The sequence below is a fragment of the Bombus affinis genome, chromosome 1 (genome assembly GCF_024516045.1).
Source record: "Bombus affinis isolate iyBomAffi1 chromosome 1, iyBomAffi1.2, whole genome shotgun sequence".
Classification (NCBI taxonomy): Eukaryota; Metazoa; Arthropoda; class Insecta; order Hymenoptera; family Apidae; genus Bombus; species Bombus affinis.
In genome coordinates, this window is record NC_066344.1 from 12062161 (window position 1) to 12086467 (window position 24307).

Here is a 24307-nt window from a genome sequence, read left to right on the forward strand (position 1 = left end):
GTAACAGCATCCATTTATCGTTATTTAATAATATACATTATGCAATAGAGTAGCATTTAATGGAAGAACTGGCGCGTAGTAAGTCGATAGAATGTGGTAATAAATATATAATTAGTGATTAGGCTCGATATTGGTACTAGCTTCCAACCTGTTTTACAAATAACATATTTCGTAAAATGGATGTTAAACTGTATTTCATTGCTTCTATGCCTATTACGGCTATTTTATCGGAACAGCGTTTTTGCACGTTTCCAAATATGTATAGTTTTACTAGATTTAAGGAATCCGAATTATCTTGTTTGCTTTGACGTTATCGATATGAGGCAAATTTCAAATCAAACTATCTATTATGGTATTTGAAAGATTTTACATTTTTATATAACGCATCAGTTTTAACGACTTAAATATAAATAAATTTCTAACAACATTCAATTTCTTGGTAACAACGATGCAGTAGAACGGGTATATTCACGCACAGTTCAAAGTTTCCAGTTTAAAGTTCCACGTCGTATCTTGCGATGTTTCCTCGACGAATTAATATTTCGTTTTGAGAGTTTTACGACTTAGGTAACCTCTCACGTATAGAATTGTGATTCGCGGGTCGGCTTCAAACCAATTCGATCGAGTGGATCTACTAGCTTTCGTTTTTCGACGTAGAATGGCGGCTTTTGAAAGGTGAGCGGCTGTGAGCGGATTGATTGAACGTTGAACGACGACGAGTACATCAAAGGAAATATTATTAGTACGTGACAGGAACTCGCAAAAATAGCAACACCCCCGCAGCTTTGTTTCAAATTTCACTTAGCCTGTGGACAGCAGTCTGACACGTATATTAGAACCGTGTTATAGCAAAGTCTTAAATTAAAACATCGTGCAGCGGTGGCACCAAGGGTGGCATGTAGCATTCTTTAGAGAAAACGAGCAGTAGCTGAAGTATATTCCAGTAGTCAAAATTAATATTTAGGCTCGTGCCTTTTCAAGTTTCCACCAATTTGTTCGTTCGGAACATTCGAATCTATTGAGATATGTATAACTTTGTGCGCTAGACTAGATTGGCCGCGTAGTAGTGACACACGTATGTGAATATGAGTGTGTGGAAGTATGTGTGTGCGCGGCGTCTCGAAAAACAGATGAATGTAACTGTTCTGTTGGCAGTGTGATATGAAAGATGATGAGACAAAGAGAGTGCTGAGACGCGTGCAAATGTATATCGATCCTAAATCTAAAACTATTTTAATATGAATTCCAAGTGTAATCTTAGTGTTCCTTTACTTTTATTTCCGCGATTAAGATCCACAATTCTTAACAGAATCATTCTCCTTAAAGCTATTCTACTTAACTCCATGATATAGAGTTACGTAACGTTCAAAATCAGTTCTTGGTACTTAACGATCTTTGTAATATTATCTCTACGTTAATTTTATTCTTTGTAAATTTGCCAACTTCGTTACGTGAATAGTCCAGTTAACGTTCGATTATCAAGAAGTAGACGATTCAGTTTCATAAGTTTGTTTATCACAAGGAATATTTGTACCATCATTTATCTCTACTTTTGCTTATTATCAAATTCAACTTCAAGCATGTTACTCTATCGTCACATATCTAATTTCAATGAAAATTGTCCACCTGTATAAATAATGATAATTTGAAACCTCCGCCCATCGTCTCGATACAATGTACGTTTCATTCCCAATTAAATCTGAATACAATCAGGGACGAACGAAATGCGATGCGACGCCTCTGCAAGGCGTATCACTCACTGGATCCATCGATAGCGATCTCGGGTTCGCGTTTACGTTCGAACGACATTCGCCAGGCGACATAGAAGGATCGATCGATCGTCCTCGTCGAGTCGATCTACGCTGGTTCAGCGGATATCTTACTCTCGATCCTCTTCTCCACCTTGCTCACCACCCACCCGACTAACGAACTCACCGCGACACAAGACACTTAGCACGGCTCTCCGGTAAAAATCGTTTTCACGCATGCAAACGAGCGACTCAGCATTAATTAGCGTCAACGTCATCGTCGTGGCGCACCGCTGCTCACCTGGCTGTTATGCAAGCGTGTAATAGCTCGAGCACGCTTCTGCGAGCGAGTGCGTGCCACTAATGACAAATGCGAACGATCGAACGATGATTTTTCGTTGAGATTTCCTGGCGACCCACAACCGTTTCACGCAAACCGAACGTTTCACCGCAACACGATGCGCTAACATGAACCGTAATCATCGTAATTATTTTATCGCCGTGCAAAGAGAGAGGCAATTAAATCGGCTGACACGAAGGTGCGAATTAATTTAATTGGGTCCTGGTAATTTGTCCAATTTTTTGCAACCTAATTTCGTTATCTCCTTTTACTAGCGTGCCGCTGATTTATCCGCATGCTTGATACGCTCAATTTACGCTTGATCGATCGGATGGTGTCACGGGGTCGGTGTGACAACCGATTACGATCGTTTCTGACGTCGATTGATGCGGAAACCCGGGAACATTGCCGTCTAGTCAACATTGTCCCTCCGACAGCGGAAGAATCTTTCTTATTACGAGATCTCTGAGTAAGCAATCGGAGAATTAATTTGACAAAAATTCATGAATTTCACTGAACATCGAAACCTAGGTATCTTTTATACTGATTACGATATCTCATAGTATTCTTAGCTATAAGCGCTATTCTCAGAAGATAAATTTCAATTCTTCTAATATCCAAGCGAAGCAATCGAACAAACTTCTACAAACCTACAAACGAAAGGAATCTGTCTCTTACTAAGAGATTTCAAATTATATCATCCTCGACTTAATTTGACAACAATTTCAAGTTGAAACGTATTTTCCTTAGGACGTGGTTTCACAATGCCACTGTAACACTGGCATCGAAAGATAAATCTCGACCCTCGAAACAACCGAGCGAAGCAATCAAACAAACCTCGGCAAGCTCGCAAACAAAAAGGAAATCTCTCGAGAAACCACTCCTCCCTTTTGAAAGACGCTGCCATAGAATCACCATCGTCACTTCCGTTTCTCCCCTGTCGTCTTCCCACGTTCACCAACGCGTTCGATCGTGACTCATGACGCGCCACTCGCCTCGAGACTCGCGCGTCGGACGGACGGACAAAGAGAAGAAAAAAGTGCGCCGGTGGGTCGACCGAGGAGGAAAAGTATTCGCGAGCGGCGCAGATATATCAATCCGAGTCGGTATGAATCCCGCCGACAGGTTTAAGGCTTGCGGCTCCGACGAGTCCTGGACAGGTGCGATTCCTATGAAAGACGCGCGACGCACACGCATGCCCGTGCGTGTGAGCGCGCATTGTCCGCGCGCGTTGCATTTCGTGTTAGCTGGAAAGGCGAACGAGAAGCTTGACTGCTCGGTGACACTAACCCCTGAGATCGTTAATAAATCGAGAACTTTTTCGTGCCATTTGGATAATATTTTCGTGAAGTATACTTTCAAGAGAAGGATAATGATAGGTTTAATATTTTTGTGGATTTTCGTTTCAAAGCTCTATGAGAAGGTTTGTAAGCGTTTGGAAGAAGATGAAAATTTGATAATGAATTTTAGGCCTCCATTATACGTGATGCAATATGTGTTCATTATGGCAACGCGTTAGATTTTATAAAAAGAAATCGATATGGACTGTTTCTTTGCACGCTGTTGCTTATTGCTAATTACATTAACTGTTACAATAAATATCACTGGATACGATGGATTTTGTACGATATATGACAAATTGTCCTCAATAATGAGCTTTTATTAATTATTCTTTTTATATTTGCATAGAACGTGACACACGAATCCTATCAATATCTAAGACAGTTTGGTTTATATTTGACTCATGTTAGATAATTATGGTGTATTTAATTTATCATCTTGTATTCTACGTATTAGACTTGCATCGTACAGGATACAGAATACACGTCAAAACGAAGCAAGTGATTCCAGCAACTGCAACTCGCCTATTTACGACGCAGTGAAACCACTTGAAAATTTAAAAAATTATATTTCTTACCACTTTGTCATGTTACATATAATTGGTTTTCTTACTGTAACGATGTGCCTAACACGATAGATGGTTTGAAATTAAAATACTCTCATTTGACACGTAATATACCGGTGCACCATATTACGGAAACAGTTTTTCTTTCGCTCGTAAGATTTGGTCCTTAGCCGTAGCCCGATTTAATTACACGAATCGATTCGACAGAACCGACGTCGGCTGACGACGAAGTGAAAGCCTTTCCGTCAGCGGAGACGCCAATTAGGACGTGTTAACCAGCTCGAGATCGTAAGAACCTTATGTCTGGCTGAAGTGCGATCTCTTTCATGTCAATCGTCACGCACCATGGCAGCAATCGAAACGCACAAATTACCAGCCACGATTATACCTGTCCGTTAATTGAGGGGAAAATTACGTTACGTAAAATTGCATAAAATAAACAGTTTTTAAATCTCCGTCCGGCGAAATTATATTTCGCTTTCGAATTTTAAAAAGAAAGGGAAACTCAACTTTATCGATATCATTTATTATCCAACGTAATGAATTTGTATTATGCGACCAGAGAAATTCAGGCAGGTTGCTAAATAGGCTACTATAAATTTCACATCTTGGATGTCATCATACGTAACGCAATTATTAATATTTATCTCCTGTTGTAAAGTTGAAGATATATATTTGTATACTCGATACTAGGTCCTTCTGCGTAATTGAACTAATATCATTAGCAGAACTTGACACGTTGTACGTTACAAATTAATATTATCAATAAATATTCCTGCACGACAGCAATTAGCGTAGCAATAAAACGAAATGCAAATTACAAATTACGTAAATGGTCTACAACCTATAATTTCAAATTTGTCGTTTCACCGGTATTGTTGGTTAATCAATTACTATAGAAAGGGAGGCAGAAATTCAAGAAATCATAATAATAAAAAAACGATTTCAAACTCTTGGTTATTTTCATTCACTGTCAAAGAGTTGATATTATTTTTCTATACATTTTTTTGGAACCAAGCTGAGGATCGATTCGGAGGGAAGAAAATGGCGACGTTTCAGCCCCGAGAGGCAAGTCGAAACGTTAGAAAAGGGGCAGGCCTCGCGCTGTCTTTCTCGCACCGCGATGACGTACGATAAAAAATCTCATTTTCGTTGCACCTTGCGTGCGGTGGGCCACGCCTGCTAAATTATGTTTTTCCCAAATTGCCCCCAGTCACGCCCACTCGTACGTTCTCGACATCGAGAAGGGTTGACGGTCATTAAAGCGTACACGATCTCCCAGTCGAACAACGATCGTCCGTTCGACTTTTAATCCCTCAAAAAAATCGAGTCGTTTGTAGAATCGTCTGGCAAATTGTATCATCCGACTTTCGCCGTTTTCAACTTCGTCCAACCGTATTAAACAGTCGATGTCGGACGCTGATGCGAAGTTACGTTCTTTCATTAACGATGATCGAGCCTCGTGAAATGGCCAGTATTTGTTTGATACTCCTCGTTGTTGCGGAAACAGGCTTACAGGGAAGGTGGAGTAGCGCGTCAATTACTTGTAATTGTTCGTCAGCCTTTAAGACGTTACATAGCGTACCCAGAATGCTCTTGCCGTGGATAAACATCGCGTGGACGTCCGCTGCGCAGAAGTTTCCAAGAGATAATCCGATCGTATCACGTCGGAGACACAATAAAACCGATAGATCGCCGGTGATCTCCTCGCGTCGCAGTTCAAGCGTTTCACGAATAAGGTGAAGAAATTGAACTTTGTATATGATAATAGAATTTATTATGCAAATCCAACAGAATTACGGTTCAAGGTGTTACAGAATGATTCAAAATGTTACAAGAGACTGAGTCAAAATATTTTAACAAACTGGGGCGAGCGCTTATTTTGAAGGGTTTTTATATTGTGGTTTTAATACTTCTGGAGGGGTTGTCGTCTGGTGTATCTCAGAGGCGCCTATTCCGTTACTATTTGGTTATTGTTTCGATGGCTGTGGTACACAGGATGTCTAGCCTATCCTATTACTGTTTCTGAGCGGGTGGTCTTCTCCAGCGTGTGACAATCGCGTGTTTTTCAAAAAGGGATGTTGCGTTGGACAGTTTCGATCGTTACATCGAGACAAAATAACTCAAAGAGCATATTAAAAGTATAATGGTAGGTAGCTCGACGTCGTTATTACAGCAATGTAGCGCAAGTATATTATAATATAATGAAGTAAGAACGTGGAAATATGAAAGTTAAGGATAAAATTGTGAAGATCGTTGGAAAAGAGGACAAAGACTCGACGACAACGTAGCAGCTTCAACGTTCTATTCTGAAAAGCATGCGGTATATATTCAGAAGCCAATCGATCGTCCATGAAGCACCGAAGAATTCAGATACCTTACCGAACGTTGTTGGAAATAATAGCCGAATTAGCAAGGCCATGCCAACGTCTATTCTTAACGTCCATTACACTGGCGTCTCGAAATCTGCCTGTAAATCTGTTATCGCGACTAAAAGCCTGCTCGTCGTGCGTCACGAAGTGAATTATGATCAGAATATGGAAACTGTCGCGCGTCATTGGTAAAATCCATTCACTATTAACCCACCTCTTAGCATCAGCAATCGAATCCACCTCGAACGATCTTGCCTTCTCGAAGGTTTCGGAGCACGTTTCACAATCTACCGCGAGATGCTCCGAGAATCTACATCGAGTCAGCGAAAAGTGGCGGTTGGACCAGTCGTTTCGAGCGTTTTGACGAGGTAATCAACCAGAATGGGCAACCTTGTTTCGCGGTGGATGTTAAGAAGTCGCGAGATGGACGCGAGGCGGGTTGAGACGCGCGAGGTTACGACAGGTGCGTGCTGTGTTCGACGCTGTCTCATTGTTCACGTTTGTTAAAAGCGTTAACGCGGTAATTAATCACAATTACCGAGCGGCTTGTCGAGGTTAAAATGACGAGAAGACTTTGTGAAAGCGAGAATTGTGTAGAATCGGTAATTTGTTCTGTTGGTAAAATAGGTATTAAACATACGACTTAGTTAGGGGCTGGCTTGCAGATGTTGGCTTTTGTTTAAAGATTGATAGCCGTTAACAGAAGTTTCAATAAATGGGTTTTAATAAATTTCCTATAGCGTACGTTTCAATCTACGACGAATGAACATCGTTCCTTAAAAAATATAATTTTATCGTAAAATAATTTTATTTCGTGACTTATCACAAGTACTATTTACATTTTACATTATTCTCTTGTTTCAACAGTTGTTAACTATTTCTTTTGAAAATTATGTAATATACATATAATACAATAGCTTATATAATTCATGCAATTTAGATTCGAAATGAAATGGAAACATTATTTTGGACAACGTAATAGAAAGAAAATATCTAAAAATGCATTTCTGTTCCAATAGACGCGATATATTCGCAGTTCATTAACATATGTAGAAACGACGCATGGAAATCTCAATAGGATTTTCATGTTCACCATTTTCTATCGGTTAATTACACGCTCCAAATGACAACGACCAGCTTCATCTTGCGTAAGGGGAAAGCAGCGTATGCCATACGGGTGTTTAGGTATGGATTTATGAGCGGCCGTGACCGAGGAACGTTGGAGATGTTCACGTGCGAGCGTCTGTTCGCTGAGAAAAGTTCATCACGGGTTAATCCTGAAATACGGCGATCGGACATCGGACAGCGCGGAGAAAATGCTAAGCCGTGTTAAACGATCGATCGTGGTTAACTGCCGGTGCATACGTTGGACGAGTCTTTGCGCGGGAATTGTGCCGTGAAAATACAACTAATTTATCGTGGCATTTTGTAAAAGCACGTTTGTGTGCGGCATCGTTCAGTTGTATGTGTCACTTGATTATCTTTGACAGGGTGTAATTCAATTGTGACAGGATGAAGAAAAGAACTCCGGGTGATTATACTCTTTTTGCTGTCACAGTTATTGTGTAGAATATAATGACACGACAAAATTGATTTTTAGAACTAGTAACGTAATAACAAAAATGAAATCCATAAGTGTCGAACGTCGTGCATTTGCTTGGTTTTGTAACATGTCTGTTACTTTAAAAGTAAAGACTACCGCGATTGATTCAAATAGCGATATCGCAAACTGACAGCTACTTTGATGAATCGTGCGTAACTTTCACACGCGTACACTATCGCCACACGTTTTTATGTATGATCGAAATTTATAACACGTTGGTTCGATAAGAATATGACAAGCATAGCCTCTAGTTATTACATAATTCGTTAATAAGTTACATATCAGAACTATCCTTGTGGCGTTACTGCAAATCAACAAAAATATCTACAAATATCATATCTACAGTCGGTTTTAATTTCTTCAAATTAATTCTTCTCCTTTTTGCAGCTGCGTTCTTCTTCTTTTCTCTACGTGTACTGATTCAGGTTTGTCAGATTCTACAGTCCAAATGAAAGACCATTTTCTCTTCTTTTCACCGCTTTAACCGCGAGTCCGACTTGCTGAAGTATGGGAAGGGCTTAATCTTCTATGTCCTGACAATCCAAACATCGCACGCTAATCCAAAAATCTTCGCAATACATTGGCAAATGAAGGGAATTATTCCAAGTTTGGAAAAGCTTTTTAAATTCAGGAGGCAAAATCCACGCTCTTCTATCCCTTCGTTCGCATCGTTCCCCTATTTCATACCGGTTCAATCTCCGGACGTTATAAGCAAACTCATCGTTGAACGCAAATGGTCTGCGGTAACTACAGGTCCGAGCAGAAGCGTGATGTCTGCTCGCGATCGATTCGCTGGCCGAGCTTCGGATGAATGGAAATCGCGTGAATGACCGAGGGAACGCCCTGGGTGATTGGGGTGATGCCAGAATGAGCGGCGAGCCGACATGCGTGATCGAGGATGATCGGTCGACTCTCCGGGAATCGTTGGGTCCTCCGGTTTGCTCGCGCAGCGGCTCCGAGAAATCGTCGTTGAAATAATCCTCCTGGAGGCATGCGCGCGAGCGAGCACACGTGTGCCGTGGAAACGAGAGAAAGACGCAGAAGCCGGGAAACGGACAGCGAACCTCCGACGAACGGCAGAGAAAAAGAGAAAAGAAATAGCCAAGTGGAAAGTGGCAGGCCACCGTTATTGGCCGGCCGAAAACGCGCCGCCTCGAGGCGCAATATGCAAACGACGCTTTAAAACGGGATATTTGCGCTTCGCGCGCTCTCCGCCGGATAGCCACGCACACGAACGCGCCAAACTCTGGCTCATGCGAGTAACCGCGGTTTTACTGTTTTCTTCATTCACGCGTCTCGCCGACGCGGGTCCAGATGCGTGGGCTTGACACGGCGGCGTCGATGAAAAAAAAAAATCGTCAAGCACCGACCTGCCGGACATGCGACCTGTAATCAGTCCGGGACCAAAGGGAGGAAACAAGATGGACGTGCAACCGGCAGATTAGGATTTACATTTAATCGAGATCGTCCTTTGGCGAGCTACCGCCCGTAAAATTGATAAAGATTAGGTCGGACGAGTAGTCTTTGGTCGATCGCTATTCTGTTAAGGGTGTAATAGTTTCGTTGCAGCGAGATTCCTGATTTACGCGAAAAGAGAATTGCTTAAGAAAGAAACGCATCTCCCTCAGCGGTAGTTGACCTGGTTCAAACACCTGGATCACCAATTGGCACGGTAAAATAATATTCCTCGAATACTTTCAGGAAAAAAGCGGACCACCTGTGTAATCTTACTCGAAGTTCGATCACCGAACCGAACGTTCTTGGACCTTTGAAAATGCGTCTCGTTACTGATTCCAGAAGGGTTCCGTTACGACTGGGCCGATGTGCTCGAGGTTTGACGAAGCGGCGTCCGAGCCTTGGGGGAGGACCGCGGCGGAGGAAAGAAAAGAGAGTAGCGAGATGCTGGGACGCGGGACAGGTTGCGGGGAGGTGGTTGCTCCACATATAAAAGAGCCGTAGCCCGAGGCGCGACTCTGCTACCGACGTTCCTCCGTTGTGCTACGTGTATAAGACTCGGAAGAGGAGCGGCAGAAACAGCAGCGGAAGAAGGAGAAGAAGAAGAAGAAGGAAGAAGAGAAGAAGAAGAAGAAGGAAGAAGAGAAGAAGAAGAAGAAGAAGAAAGAAACAAAGTGGGAGACGAGAGGGGAGAAGCGAAAGGAAGGAACGTCCATCTCATCCATCCTCCTACCGTCCCCTCATTCTTGCTTCTCCTAATGATAGCGTGCACGTTGTGCCCCCTTCGATGCACCGCGTCGACTGCACCAGCAACAACAACAACAACTACGACGGCCGACAACAACGCGACCGACCGCTGCTCGACGAATATATACACCGAGAAACGACGGTGAAGGCGAACCTAACTACCAGAGCACGCCTCCGCCTCCGTGCACTAAAACATTACCACGCCGCCAGCGTCGGCTGCCGTTCCTGCTACCTTGTAGGGTATCATCCGAGGCACGTATAGGGCCCTAAGTGCTATTCCAGGGCCCCGAACCAGAGCCACCCTTTCCTCGTTCCTCTCCTTCCAGCCAAACATTCTGCTCCTTTCTATCGTGCCCGAGAGGGAGAGACGGGTAATCGAGCGAGACCCGTGATTACCCATTGAGGGTGGAATTCATTATAGCGAAATCCAGGCTTGATACGCTATCCCCCCTCCCCTCGTGTCCGTTTCTCGTCCCTGCTCTCCCCAATTTCATCTCTGTCCTCGTCTTTCGCTCTTCTTATCGTTTCTCGACGCGTTTCTTCTTCTTCTTCTTTCGAGTCTTCTTCTGTGCTGTTCTGCTTTCTATATTCTTTTTCTTTGTTCCATTTTTGGTTTTCTTTTTGCAATTGATCCACCTCGTGTTTCTCTTTCGCGCTTTCTGCGCTCTTAGCGCGGACCAATTAATTTTAGCAGCAGTGATTTAAGAGCGCAGCGTTCGTTCGGTAGATTGAGTTTTGATTCGAATAAGTAGCATCTTTGAAATATGGTTTCTCCGTATTTTCTTTTCTTTTCTTTTTGTTTTTTATTTTGTCGCGCGTGAGAAACGCGACAGCGTCGATTTGTTTTCTTACGAGCGGTATGGGAAAACGATGCAACACGAGAGGCAGAGCGACAGTTGTTCGGCGATCCGTGCGATTTCAGTATCGTGTCGCTGCAATTTACCCCAGAGATGGCAGAATTCCTCCTTAACGACGTATTCGTTGCTTGTTTTCAGGTTGACCCGCGCAGGATCGCGACACGATTATCTGTGACCACGTCCTTAGAGCGAACTTCGATTTCGCGAAGTGGAAAACACCGTTGCTTTCCTTTCCCGAACGCCGATTTTCGTGACATTCGAAGATATGCACCAATAAATACGGAGAACACGTGACGCGAACAGAATTTTAATGACGCCGAGTTAATAACCTTCTCTCCCCAATCTTCTTTGCCACGAAGCAAGACAGATTTCCAAGGAATCCTCTGGTCGACATTAATTCACGATTTCACAGAAACGCGTGAAAGAAAGCACGACATGCACGGGTCACCGGCGGTGACTAACGAATCCGCGAAACGTGTATCGAATGCCGGATATAAAAACAAAATTAATCAAACATCCGAGTCGAAGCGAGGAGACGCGAGTCGAATCGGTAACCCGCGCCACGAAGACGAATCGAATACCCCAAAGCAGTGACCGCGCATGGAACGCAATCTCCGGGTAAAATTAGTCGAGTCGAATGCTCGAATCAAACCGAGGAAGCGCCTCTAAATCGACCATTAAACCAAAACAGACTTGAAAAACCAAAAAAGAAGCCAAGAATAGAAATAAAAGCAATTTCATCCTCTAACTCTGGCTGTCTCGAAATTCAATTTATCGAAACGGAAACGACGGACGTACCGTGATGGGGACTTGCGTTCTCTTCTGGTCGTCCCGTCCTTTTCTCCAGTTTTTGCGCGTCGCTTCTCCCGGGCGGAGTTTTTGCGAGCGCTGGGCCAAGGCTCGTTTCTCGAGCACTCGCGGACCAACGACGCGGAGTACGTGACAACGATAATCAGCGAGCTTAAGTGGGGTTTAATTTCCCTTGGCGCGGGCGGTGGAGAAAGGTGCCGGTGAACCAAGGGGAACGGAGAGGGGATTGGGGCAAGGGGTAGACGGTCGTGGGGCGAGGCGACGGAAGGGAAATGCGTGTATACACCTGCCAAGAAACATGCAGACTCGTACACGGCATAGGCGGACCTTACGGTCTCGAGAAAAGGAGAGGAACCTCGACGAATGGACAGAAAGAGAAGGGATAGGTGAACGAGGAGAGAGAGGATGGTCGGACGCGAGCTGCGCCTCGGACAGGGACACAAGAACGTCCTGAGCACGCCCGCGCCACCTGTAATTGGGTCCAATCATCGTGGTTCTCATGCCGACCGATCGTTTCGATCGCCAACCGGTAACCTGCTGACCACTTGGTTCAACGTAGATCTAATCTACAAGGATCGGAATTGGAATTCTTGTTGCACTTTTTGTTCTTGCTTCCTGTTTTATGGGTGTTGCTCGAAGGAGTGAGTTTCATCGCTGGAGGAACAGAGTGATGTGACAAGTGTTCGCTTTTATTTTTACTTTGTTTGTACGATTATCTTGGATTTTGAAAGGAGAGGTAGAAATTTGATGGCAAGTTTGATCGATGATGGTTTGACGTGGTTACGAAGAATAAATTGATTTCGACCATTTCGGTTGGTTTCGCAACCTTTTGACAGTTTGATGTCAATACGGAATGAGAGTTGCTGGTTGGTTGCGCGTACAGGAGCCACGTCGCATCTCCGGAGGCAGCTGCCTTGACTCCTTTGCCTTGCCTACACGGACTGCATCTATCCTCCGACTGGACGTAGCGCTGGATTAGAACGATACTCGAACCTGTTCAAAATTCTCTCACACCGTCTCTGCTTTTTTCATCGAATTTACTAAAGTGTAAGGAATACAAAGGAAATGCGATATAAATTAACGTATGCAAAGACAAATCATAAAAACTGATCACAGGTATCGGGAATGTCTTATCTTCGATCTATTGCGATCTAGCGCGGATAGTTTTCTCATATTTCGGATTAACAGCGTACATCGATCACGACGATCTTAATTACATTTATTAATTTGCTTCTACATAATCTGTCACGACATAGGATTCATAGAATTCGTTTCGTATTTGTGAAAATGATTTCCGAATAAATCAACTAGCCATCTCCTATAGATTCAACGCATTAAGATATTCATAATTTTACCAAAACTCTTGAATGATTTTGAACATTGATACAAGAGGAGGGAAAAATTACAAATCACTCGATAATTATATGATCTCGAAACTCTCAACGAAACAATGCAATAAGCTCACGTTCCGAATCAAATTATCCCTTCGTCGCTGCGGATCAGCGCAGACAGCCGCTCTAAAAACAGCCCGAAGTCAACCGTGTTGCTTCCGCGCTTCCATAAATCGGCGATTCGAAGCAATCGTCGTACCGGCGCGTAACGGCCCGCGAACATCCTCGGGAAAAAAAAGAAGTTCGATCGGAAAAATCCACATACCGGCGGTCCTCCTCTCGCTCGGTAAAGATTATCTCAATTATGAACGCGTAAAAGAAGCAGACTCATGCCGGCGTGCTCGATCATCATCGTCGTGAGAGCGCAATCGCAATGCCTCCTATGTCCGTGCGTGCGCGGTATAAACCGCTTCTCCACCTTTTCCTTTTCCTTCTCCTCCTCCTCGTCCTCTTCCTCCTTTCCTTTTTTCTTCCCGTTGGTACGCGCGAACACGTACATATACGCCTCCACCTGCCACTCGACGATGAACCGCCTATAAAACCCCGACGAAGGGAACAACTTTTAGCTCGTACCTCCGTAGACAACGTCCACGCTTCTTCGTTTCCACGAGAGGGAAGACTCTCTCTTGCTCCGCTTGAAAAATTTCATCCAACAGGGAGACGCATTATGGTACCTTTACGACCGCGCTCAATGGCACCTGAATCGACGAGATGAAGACGGAGGTTCTCAGGAATCGAAGTCGATTTCAAGTAAATTCACGAGACCAGTGTAATGATTTAATGACTTCGTGGTTAAACGTCCGATGCGAAAGATGAATCGGCAATGGGAAGGAGTGATTATTCTCGGTTGATAAGGAGATGATAAATTATTGGGGTGTGAAATTTGAATTTTATTGAAGACGAGCTTTAGGAGAGATTAAGCTCTATGATTTCTTTGGCTAATATATACCCGTTAGTTGTTTGCAACACGTTAAATTTAGTATATAATTAATGTGTTTAGGAAACATAATTAATGTTCCAGCTGAGATTAACCTCTTACCATATGTTTTGTCTAATTGATATACACATACGTGTTAGCTGTTTGCGATATTAAATTTAGTACATAATTAATGCGTTTAGAAAACTTTAATCCGTAGTTACAAAGAATTGACATTGAGGTTAGAGTTCAAATTAGAATTTGTTGCAAGTACAAATTATCACTTATAGTTAGAAAATTGACTAGCGGAAGGAACGGAAGTCTGAATAACTTTTAAGATATTAATATCATTTTCTATTGCACGATCTCAAAAATAAAGCATAAATCGCACAGATCGCAGGAATGGCGAGTTGATACTTTTCTTTCATCCGTATTCCGCTAGCTATCTCGTCAGCCATGCGTAGTATTTTCATCGAATGGCTATCATTATTCTAGTTAGAAAAGTAACAGGATATTGCAAGCCATGCCATGAAAAACTAATTCCGATATAAATCGTCGATCCTCGATCTTCGTTCATACCTCAGGATACCTGATACAATTTACATCAACAAAAGCGATCTAATCGTGAATACGAAACAGCAACTACTTACAAAATACCAATAAATAATCAAAAATACTCCAAAGATGTAAATTCTAATTAATGGAAAGTTGACAAGAAATCGCTACAGGTAACATTGGCAATTAGACGAGGACCGAATCGGTTGGTCGAGATGGCGAGCACGAGGGTGCGATTATTTTTCTCGCGTTAGGCGCGCGCGAATGCTTTCGATTCTCGACGACCCTTTTCGGTCCCGCGCTACTGGCTCCATATCAGCTGGCGTAATCGCTTGGCATTCTCCGTGTACACCGCGAAAGAAACGAGCGAACGGGCTGGAACTTATGGCGGCGCCGTGCAATGACATCAGTAAGCTGGAACGGGTCCGTACGTCATCGTCGCGTACGCGAGATTCCATAGATGAACGCTCGATACGCGCTTATTAATGCAACAACGCCGAGGATCGTCCGGCGCCCAACCCCGGTCGATGGTGGGCGAGAAAAAAAAGAGAAGGAAAAGAAAAGGGCGAGAAGAAAAGTAAAAAAGGGCAAGCGGAAAAAAAGAAAGGAACGAATGGCTCGTTGAACAACTTCTTCGAGCGGTGAGGCGCCGATAAAGTTTCACCTCGCGGTGCAATCGCCGGCCAGGATCGCCAGTTGTCGCTGTTACTTCTTATTCGTGCGCGGGGGCGAGCTTATCTGCGCGAACGACACCCTTTCTCCTTGTCTACCTGCCTCGTTGCCTTGTCGCGCTTTTTATTCCCTTCCGGTTCCCAGAATATCTCCGTCTCGCGATCTTGTCACGTTCGGCAGAAGCTTGCCGGTTTCTTGGAAACGATTAGTCCGCGAGACTTTCAATTCTGGTAGCATGAGGTAAGCATCCTTTGTAGGCATTCAAAGTAGCAACCCGTAACCGATAGTTTCAATTCGTTTAAAAATTCTCTCTTTACGATACTAGCTATTTTTCATTTATTTATAATCGTCGTGCAAGCGTGTTAGATTAGACGCAAGTAGTATATAAATAGCGTTTATCAAATAGTATTTATCGATATGCGTCAATACAAAGTATTAGGTTGTCCGAAAAGTGTCTTTCTTTTACAGACACGTCTTTTACAACAACGCATCTTTATACAAACATGAAACCTAATCTGTCGAACGTTGTAATTTTTATCTTGGTAAAACAAAATGGATCATACGTAATTCGACAAAATAATGTAAAACGAAAAGTGTTGTGTATCCTTATTTCCTTATAAAACGAAAGAAACTTTCCGGACGACCTAACAGTAAATACCTCGGTAACTCGTTCACCACGAAGGTTAATATGTATATTACGCCACCAAATATCGCGGGAGTTTTATCGAATATTGATAAGTGAGTAATCATTTACTAAATTCACACATAAATTCACATAAGACATTATACATTTAATTATACAAAGTACATTCGCGCATACGTGTTCGTATCTTCTGCATAATAACAGGATATTCCAATCTCTATAGAATAACATCCTTCTAACCAACTCTTTAATAAAGCAAGAAAGATGGGTGTTTTAAAAATGCTCCGAGCTTATCTATTGAACATCGCACCCCCTTCCATTCTATTTCTTTTACATCAATAAGAAAATCCCATTCACCCTTAATTCGCCGTCGCTTCGTCGTTTATTCATCTTTTCTCCCCCTAAACCCCTGTATCCATTTTCTTCCTTTTTTCGGGCGTATCCAAAAGTCGTTGGAACTGTCTTTGACGAACGGTCCGTACGGTTCGCCGCGCATTCCCCGATAGTTTCGCAGCCGCGTTAAAAATACCGTGGCCGTCGTGCGGAAGGTCAAAGGCACGCGGGGGTCATAAAGTGTACGCGGTGCCGCCACCCGCGTGCAGCGTATAATAATAATTAAAGCCGCTTAATTACCGGCACGTTGGCGGCAAGGATTCAGACGGGCGATAATTCAGCGGCGGCCGAAGAATCCCGGAGGGTTGGCGCGTCGCCGTAGCGCGTGCACCGCGAATTCGACGCGGGGTGGACGGTTGTCGGTGTCGCACGGGGCAAGGATAGCCTGCAGAAGCACGAAGCAGTTAATATTGTCCTCCGAGGGCATATTTTACCGAAGATACGATCTTCGGGATGCCTTGCTAAAAGCTACACGTGTTTATCAGCGTAAGTTCCTCCTTTCTATCCTCTTTCGCCCGGTCCGTTCCTTCCTCTCACCCGACCATCGCAACTCTGACTTGGTCCAGTCGCCTGTTTTCGGGTAACGTCGCGTCCAACGTTCCATTCACCTTCCTTCGTCTCCTTTTTTATCGAATCTGCATCTTCCGAAGTGTTCCTTGTACCCACGACATCGAGTTCGCGTCGATACGCAACGGTATAAGTACACTTCCATTCATAAGTATTGGTGTACACTTGATGCTGTGTGAAACGTGATAATTGATTTGGGTTGTTAGCATTTTTAGCTGCTGCAAGATAAGGAGCGAAAGTATATGATAAAATTTGCCAGTAACTATTTTCTTCATCAAGCTTTCCGATACACTATATGTAGCCTTTAACTATCTTCTTTATTTATTGTAGATAGACTGGAACGCATTGTAGAGGTAGCAGCGATACTCACAAAGTGATGGGTCACCCATTATGTTCTTTGCCCCATGTATTGCCAAAATAGATAGTTGCGGTTAAGGAAAGAAACTAAGAAAATAACGAGAAATAAAGATGCTAAAGTATCTTTCTTTCCCGCCTGGAAATCTTTTATATCTCTTCACTTTTAAAATCGAATACTTAGGAGCATTCTAGAATTACATGTCCATCGGTTATAACCGCCGATCGACGATTATACGATAGATTCGAGCCTCTCGCAATTTGACATTGCGCTGCTTTTAAGAGTTATCGAAAAATCCATACGTGTATTCTCCATATGTGCCTTGATTTATGAATAATCTCGCTTATATCGATACTCATAGTGTGCGGCACCAGGAGCAGGCAACAAAAATAATAACCTATCATCAACCGCGGTGGGGACACCTCAGAAGTGGTTCGTTTCTGATCGATGCAACTCGTTTACGGTCGCAATGGTTGCCGATGATAAAGCTCCTCGCGGGGGTTCTAGATGTCGTAGGAACCGGGCGATAACGAGCCGTTTCGATTACCAGCGGTGCCCTCCGGTACCACGGCACTGTGCACGCGAGATAAATGCGCCAGATAGGAAAGTACAAATGATCGAGGGCCGCGATTGAACGGCGCAATAGCCGGTACTGAGCGTGCCGCGAAATGGCTCGCGTCGTTTGACCGTATGACGGATTTCTGTGGAAGCGGCAATCAGCCAGTTAGAAGCAGTATACGATACGCAAGGTGTTGCCACTCAAGATCGATCTTTGCCGGAATTCCTCTCCTTTTACCCCTCGTGATTAACTTGTTTGATGATAGAACGTTTTCGCCGGAATTATTATCCATAGAAGCTTCAGCCGGATAATCAGCGAGAATTCCAAGTTGAAACCCAATAATCAGTGCAACATTGACGAATCTTTTTCAACTTTCTTTCGCTGGATTGCTCGCCAGTCGTAAATATGAAATTACATTAAACGACAAGCTATTAGGCATCTATACTATAGCATTTACTTACAGTCGATTCTTTCACGACGTTACGAAGTATGTCGAGACAGATTAATAAAAAATTCCATAGTTTCGAGTTAAAGACACGGCTAGGGAAACCGTTGCGCCGATACTTCGATCGGATCTCTGGAACGAATCTCGTCAGTCTCCTAGATAGATGCGGCGCGTATTAAATCCCTTTCCAATATTATAAGCTACGCGGAATTTTTTGCACCAGCCTGAAAACGCCAGCAGGATAACGTGTCATTAGATGGATTATACTGTTTAACTTTATTAACGAATTTTTTTACCACGGCCGGCTGTTTGGTCTCTTAGCGCGCGTGCGCCCCATTCGTTCTGACGCCAGACTAAGAGAACGCAGTGAAAAAAGGAAACAGATCGTTCCATTAAGGAACGAAACAGCCGAAAAACGGTGAATTATAACTGAGAAAACTGACAACCTGCTTGTCCGAGTGAACGAACATAAAATTACACGAGAATCACTGTGATTAAGCAATATAATTCATTATTTCGATCCTCCGTTACGCTGAAATAATTTTGTTCAAATAATGCTGGAATTTGTAAAATACATATGGGATGATCGTAAGTACATATATATCGTTGTGGTAATGATACCTTCGGAAAAACGATACGCATCTATCATTGCTATCAGCGGCCACTCCCGATAGCCACTGGTTCGATAAAAACCGAACCGTTGCGTCGGTAGCCAAATTTTTACATATATTATCGTGGTTCGACGCGACGGCTACGCCCATATCACGATGTTCCGTCGTGTTCCGCCAAACTAATTGTTTATAATCTGCTTACCTAATTTCACCGATGAGATTGCACGTTAGCCCCGTTGCGCACGGTGGCCGAACGTTATCGTATATTTTTTAACGCGCTCGAAAATTATCCGACGAACCTAAAATTTCGAGCCGTGAATCGGGAGCTCGCTCGTTCCGTAACCTGACGGCACTTTTGTTCGGTTTGTGCGATCCTCCGCGTGTTGTTTCGTCTGGGAATACGGGCCTGCGACTCTCTTTGATGATACGGTATGATGTGACTACTATCCTGCGCGTTGTGAATATTCAGATATGCGGCAATGCGCGTCTCTTTCGAGGAAACGGGCCGTATTTCGTTCACCTTTTTTCATTTTGTAGAATTTGCTTTGGCACGGTGCCCGCAAATTTGAACGATAGGTGGTAGCTGTTTAGGAAATTTTATTAGAGAAGTCGTGTGGTATCAGAGTAAAAATTTGTGATACGGCTGGTGGTGAACTATATTAAAAAAATGTATATTTCCAATTCTTTTATTTCTATTCTCGCATTATTTGTTTATATTCTTCGCTTATTCATTTACACTTTGAATCTACTTACCTATAACCTCGATTTGTTTAATTACGTTTTTATTATCGTTTGTTTTCATCAGTGGTTCGTTTATCTATTATCTACAATTTATTTATGTATTTTCTTCTCATACTATATCGTACACAAAAATTTATTTTATTTCTATCGCCTTTCTAAAACTATAATAAAATCCCCTTATATAGTTGATGTAATCCTATTCAGCATATTTAAATCTCGTAATGCTTCAAACCTATATCTTCACCGTAGCGTTTAGCAAGAATTTCTAGAAAATTATTCAACTCATAGCCGTATGTCATAATCGCGTGTCAAAAGTATACCGATAAAATATAACGCCTAGCTCAATCGATTTCGTAGTGAAATCTCTTAACGACACTCTCAATCGAGTGTTCTTCGTGCTGTCTCGATCGTTAAGCAACCACCTTGACCGTACCATGAATGAATTATCGTCATAAACGACAGCCGTTAATGCGCGAAACTTCAGAAAAAAGGCAACAATCAGTCGCGCGTGAAAGAGAAACGCGTTTAATGGTCTCCTCATTAAGCACTTCTAGCAGGCTATAAAATATGAACGATAAAACGGAGAAATGATAATCGTTAAGGTCAAGAACGACGATTGCATAAATGATAGGCAGGAAGAAATCGCTAGACCGTGCAATTAATCGTGCGTGCAGAACGAAGCACGTAGAGGAAATCGCCAGGAGGTGCCAAAACGAAATCGAAGGTCGCGGCTGGTCAACAGGTAAAACCAAAAGGGATCGTTCGTCCGCGCACGTGGTTCTCCGTTTCATTTGCATATTCAGCTCTCGCCGCGTTACAACAATAAAATACCGGTAAACACGTGTTTCACGGTACATTACAGTCTGATTTTCGATAGTCCAGTCGCATTTTCAGCCTGTTCTTCGCCGTTTGTGCCTTTTCACGTACGGCCAACATGAACGCTACCGCGACCGTAATCGCAAATTATTCTCGTATCTTCTGATCTCCTTTCGTATCTTCCTCCTTCTTTACGTTATTTTATTTTTTAAATTATTGCCACACAATGCTTTCTATTGGATCCAATAATACGTAAGATCCAAATAGAGAGCATGCAAAATTTAAGATGACGTTCTGATACTTTCGAAAGAATATCATTGTGCCTTTTCAATTGTATAATATGTATGTACCTTCAATGTACTTAAAACGATAGTCTCAAAAGCAATAAGATAACATTTAATAACGTCACGGTGAAACTTTTGTCATACAAAATCTACAATTCCTATTCGCAGTCATAATTTATGATAATCATAATCATATAGATGAAATCGATATTTGTTCGTATATGTGTAGTTAGCAACATCTTTTTTCAATAGCGTTGTAATATTTTCTCCGTGCGTAGGATACGCGTCTTATATAAATCAATACCTACTCTAAATAACTAAACATATTAAACGACATTACGCGAAACTTGGCAGATCTAAAGCTAAAAGCAAACCTTACCCTCGACGCATCTCGAGCCGCCATAAACCAATTTACAAAGGGGAACTATCTAAACAGTGCAGTAGCCTGGTCACGATATTCGTACCTGCTTCCTAGAAACTGCCTGCTAAATCAATATTACACCCTCGTAAGTTCTGCGCAACGACGTGATCCCGGATAAACGTCCAATTATCAAAATCGTAGCTAGCGTGCCACCGACAGGATAAATATGTCGGTGACACGAAGGATCGCGGGCCCGACAAGGATCCTGCGTGCCAGCTCTGCGCATAGGTGTTCAAGTTGCGTGGGCGAGCAGACAATCGCCCGGCCTGCGTTCCTTTTTGCACCTAGGTAGCTCGCGGCAAAAATCAGAATAGCTCGAGCTCTCGCCGCGAGCTAAGCCGAGCCGAGCCGAGTTCTCTTTCGTCCCAGGAGCCTACACGAAAGGGTAGGCAGCGGTGCGTTCGCGCGTTGGAGACGCGTGTACCCCGCGTCCAACGTGAACGCGTCGCCTTAATCCACCAGGTTGATTTACGCACTGATTTACACTCTCCACCGCGTGGCAAGCGAATACCAACGCGAGCGGGTTAATACCGCGACCCTTTTGTCGCTCTCAGTGTGTACAAGGTGTAAACCCGCTTGTTGTCTCCTGCAAGCTTGTTCTACGGTGTCGAGCAGAGGCGAAAAGCCGCGAGTTATGCGACCTCGAAGAATAAATGCCTCGAGCAACGTCGTGTTATAGATGGAGGTGTTTATCGGATCTTGTTGTAGAAGTAAGGGTTCCTTTGCATGGAAGGGAAATAAGGGGTGAGCATGAGTTGATAATGGGGACTTTTTTGTTGCTTGTTTGCGATCATTGAAACAGTTTATGAAAGATGTAGTTAGTTAATCCATTCGCTATTGCCAATGTATATGACGCAGTCGTTTTTGGTTTTGTACATTTCAATAGGAAGATTTAGCAACGTAGACACAGATCGCCACTTAGGTTTTACAGCCTTTTAGTAATTGAAACTCTTTCTCTGTTTTTCATTAAATCGTATAAATATTTACAATGATAAATTTTATACAGTTGAGATTGCATTTATTAAGAGAATATTTGGCATATGTTCGTAGTTAAGTAAAATAGTAAATTCAGGAGGATAATCCAATAGAATACTTTGTCAAATGTCTTCTTTCAAAATGTCTCAATATCTAATAACCAAATTAATCATTTAAATATTCCCACCTTAACAAAGAAAGTAACCACTTTCTCTTTCATTTTCAAATATAACAAATTAAGATACAATCCCATCTCATACCATTCACAAAACACGATTCATAATACACGACCCGCGAAACAAGCAGAACAGTAGCCGCCACTCACGCGAACTCGCTGCAAGGCGCGGCAGCTTTCGTCATAAACTCCTTTGCACGCGTCACGCGCATAATTCGCGCATATTGTCGCTTGTACGCGACATTTCGCATTGGGCGTCTTTATGCGTGCAACGTAACACGGCCATACGTTGATATAACGCGTCACGACGCTCGCCGATACCGTAGAAACGCGGACCGATCGTCGACATTTTCGAAACCGGTCTTCGAGGTCCTGCAACGACTCCTACGCTCTGCTCTCGCGGATCGGCTGCGAATCGCGCGCGACCGGATCGATCGACGTGCGTCGAATTTTGCCGACGCGGCGATTTCCATACAGGCGGCACGTGTAACGAAGATAAGGATCGATATTCGTTGCGAATGCGTTTCCTTTCTACGTCCCGAAAAGATATCGCGGCGATAACGAGAGGCCTCGCGCTCGACAGAACGAGAGGGCGAGTTTCATACGGAGTCGTCCCGGCAATTTCTTCTGGTTTTTGCTCTTTAGGGAAGCCGAACGGTTCGGGGGCTGTTTTTAAAGTACACACACGGAGCGCATCGTGTTATTACGGTGGCGCGGTGATGATAATAATTATGGAGCATAAAGTACGTAAGTTGCCGTGATCTTTCGCGATTCCAGATAATACCAACACGTTCGGCAGCCGATGGGAAGTTTCGTTCGGAGACGATCGTTTCTCGGTCGCTGTCGAACCGGAATGACCGCAAAATTTCCCAATACGAGTCCAAGTTTCGCGAATCGAATCGATAGACCGACACGGGTTTGTTTAGTTTACGAGACATGAATTCTCACTAGGCCACGATCTTCGAACAGAAAGATATCTCCTTTTCCATTCTCCTTCACCTTTTTATTTCTTGTCTGTTTTTCTTTTCTCTTCTTGTTCTTCGTTCCTGTTGCTCTTGCACACGCGTACGCGAGACCGAATCAGTTCGATGCATTACCATCTTGACATGGGCGCCGTCGTCTTAATTCCCATCAAGCTTTTCGTTTCTGATACTAATCTGGCAGCCGGCCGATTGCCATACGATCACGATGACTCGCGTGTCTTTCTCTCCGCCTTCTTCTTCTCTCGTTTTTTCTTCCCTCTACTTTTACCGATGCCTTGTTCCATTCGGTCGTTCCGAACGAAATTCAAACGTCTTAATCTGACGTATAAATGAATGCCAGGGTGGTTTCTTTCGTCCCAACACGCAACCACGGATTTCACGAGCGTCCTTTCTTCTACAGAGTTCTATCCTCACGGCTCGATGTCCACAAATCCTCGGGTCGATCTCGCCGCGCGAATCGGACCACCCCTTACGTCTACTCTGCGATCGATCCACTCGCCATGCATGACTTATCCTCCGACGAAATCTTGTTTCTTCGTTAAACGAGAACCGATCGAAACGATCGCCGTGTCCACTGGCTTAGGTGTATATGTTCGATTTTGCGATTTTCGGAGTTTCTACCTGTGGGGCGACTACGTGTCCAGGTACCGTACGTGCATTCGTCACTCCGCAGTTGAGCGTAGTTCTAATGTTTTGTGGTTGGTTAACGAAGATCTTATAATCGCAAGATGATCTACTATTTTTGCACTTGGGATGTAATAATATTTCGTGAATATAATAATAAGGGATTATAGTACTGTTCTAAAGAGTCAAGCTTTTTTCTAACTACTAAAGATAGTATAAGAAAGAAGATGAAGGTCAAAAAGAAGGAAAAGATGAGAAACATAGCAAATACATTGCTTAAAATAATCGAAGCATATTTGTTACGCGCTTTACAAATTTCTAGACACGTTCCTTGCCCTTGTAT